Source organism: Pygoscelis adeliae, unplaced genomic scaffold, assembly GCF_000699105.1.
Source record: "Pygoscelis adeliae isolate BGI_AS28 unplaced genomic scaffold, ASM69910v1 Scaffold207, whole genome shotgun sequence".
NCBI classification, from domain to species: Eukaryota; Metazoa; Chordata; class Aves; order Sphenisciformes; family Spheniscidae; genus Pygoscelis; species Pygoscelis adeliae.
In genome coordinates, this window is record NW_008825160.1 from 170,849 (window position 1) to 173,796 (window position 2,948).

Genomic DNA, 2,948 nt, shown 5'->3' on the forward strand with positions numbered 1-2,948 from the left:
ACTGCAGCCTCGCTGTACTCAAGTGGCTCCTCACTGAGAGGTGGGACCATCTCAAGTCAATGAATGTTACTGAATATTGAAGGCAGGGGCCAGATCTTTGGGAAAGCAGTGGGATTTGCACTTCTCCATCATTCAGGACTCAGCGATACATTGGCACAGCTGATGCACTGTCCAGGCAGGAGGTTTCAAGGAGGTAAGATCTTTTTTGCATCCTCTGTTCCAGTAGCCTGCCTTTTTTATGTCAATCCCAATCAACCAAGCATGTATTGAAGGGAGAACATAAGTTTTTCAGGACTAACTCTAAGGGAGAGCCATAGGGTGCTGGATTTGTGTGTGTGGGGGTAGGGGACCTCTCCCTACAGGGACTTACTCCAAAGGGAGGAAAAACCGGGTGGAGTCGACAGGAGATGAGAAATGTAAAATGGTGTGAGGAAGCCAACGTCGGCACTTACACAAAGAGCCAATATTGATAGAGATGGCAAGGCAGCGTGTTTGAGATAACGGTGCGGCTGAGACTGACAGCCGTGGGAAGAAGGAAATAAAAGAGTTTGGTTTTTTTATTTTTATATTGGCTGGCTTTTTCTGCCTGTGAATTAAGAGTCTGGATCTGAATTAAATACCAGGGGAATGGGAGCTGCGTGGGGGAAGAGTCGGATCAGTTTGAAGCACCACTCACTGTGCAGAAACAATGAACAAGGGATCTGAAACCAGGGAATTTCCCCCCTCCCTGCTCTTTCAAATGCATTTCATAATATTTTTCTTTGTGTTCCTGCCTAGTGTCGTGCCACCTTGAGCCTCTTTTGCTGTTGTTTCCCATCCCCTGGTTTACAGGCTGGCGATGTGGCTTGCAGTCCTTAATTTGGTTTCCAGTGGACACACATTTCTTCAGACTGACAGAGAAATTGGAGTACAGCGGTGTGTGCTGCTTGTTTAATGTTGGTGATTGCAGGCCAGTCAGCATGCTGCTGTTAACAGTATGGCTGGGGACTCTGTTTGAAGTGTTAATTAGCAGCAATTAATAAGAAGTGAAAAATTAATACCCTGTGTCAGCTTTCTTTGCTAGTTAGTTATATCAACACCAAGGCTCAGAGCTATCTTGAAGCTTATGTTTGCATAAGAGTTTGGTCTTGGTGTCACATATTGGGAAAATACTTAAATACTCTCCTACCATAAATGGTGAAGTAGTTATTCCCAAAATAAGAAGATAAGCTATAGCCTCTGTGAGATCCAGTTTTCTGGGCATGTGGATGCTCTCAACGTGACATTTCAAAAATAATAAGTTGTCCATGGCTTTAAGCAAAAACTGCGCTAAAATAGAGTTAAACAAACAAAAATGTTGATGACACTGCTGAATCTAGCTAAGAGATTCTGCATTGCCCTCTTTTAATCGAAGTGGGCTCAAGCCCAGCCCCAGATGTGGCCACTGAGGATGGATCCCAGCCGTGTGGCAAACACCTCAGACAGGTTTCTGCTGGTTTTCCCATCCATTTTCCGTTTCTGGTGGGAAATTCCCTGACCCAGGGGAAGGGGCCTTTCTCATGGGTCTGGTGGCAGATTTGGGGCTTGACTGCATCAGAAACAGTGAGTACTGTCGTCGTCTGATTGGACACCTTCAGCTTTTTATCAGCTCATACTTTGTCTTATCAGACATAGGAGCATCACAAGATTTAACTACACTACCAAGTAGCTTATCTTACTTCTTGGTATTTGTATTGTTACCCCTGAGTTCTGTTTAAGATGATTGATTTGTTGTGTTTAAATTGATCTCTCTGTTTCGCTCTGTTCTTTGAAATTTTTTTTAATAGACCAAGATTACCTTCCATCATTGTCTGGTCTAGGCAAAAATGAAAACAGCTGTATCCACCCAAGGTTTAGCTTCTGCTGACACCTCCCCTCCTCTCACGTTTAACAAGCTTGATGTAAAATCCTGATACTTAACCAATTTATTATTAATGATATTTATAGAAGTATCCTCTACCAAAGGAGGAGTGTTTTTTGACTTTCAGTAGACTGATTGCTTCTAGTTTCATAGTTAATTGAAATTTAATATACACTGGGGATGAGTGATAGATATGTTCTGAGGTTAGCTGCACTCAAAATACTCATAGTATAGAATACAATTAATTCATTAGCAAGTCTCATGTCAACAAAGAATAAAGATGAAGTGCTGTAGTGGCCATTGCAGTGGGGAAGTGATCATTATTATTTATGGAGTGCTCGAAGTATACTAAGCACTTTGCAAAGAGACCAACAAGCATATTGCTCTGAATTGGTTTACAGTCTGCTTTTCTAAAAATAATTTTTCCTTTCATTAGCACATTCCTTTGGGGTGGGGAGCACAAATTGCTGATGGGGGGGTCTAACTTTGCCCAAACAACCTTCAGTTGGTGGCCTTATCACCTGCCTTGGTAATTTGCTTTTACCGGTGATGCTTTGTGAAACAGCCATGGTTTTAGCATGGTTCAGTTGCAGTCACCGGGATGGTGTTCCGATTGCTCCAGCAGACAGTCCCACCATGGTTCAGTTAATGGATATCACTCTTACACTTGACGTGCTCCTCATCTTTTTCAGTTCCTCTTATAACTGCTCACACATGTCCATTTCTTCCTCGCAATTTTCATTGGAACAGCCTTAAAAACTGGGAATGAAAAATCTACAACAGAACACTGTCCTTCTTTCTATTTTATAACCACCATATCTGGTCTTCCTGAATATGCCTCCTGAGTAGTAAAAGTTGAAAAAAATCCCATAATATTTTACAATCTTATTACCTCCTGCTTTGCCTGGTCTCTGGCAGTAAACTTTTTTCCTACTTTTAGTCACAGTTCTTGCAGAGCATTTGGCGTCGGTGCTGCCAGCACAGTCCTCTCTGTCATGCAGGTCTTGGAGGCATCCACTAATAAGCAGGACCAGTCCTCCACATCATGTATTCCGGACACACGCTTTCC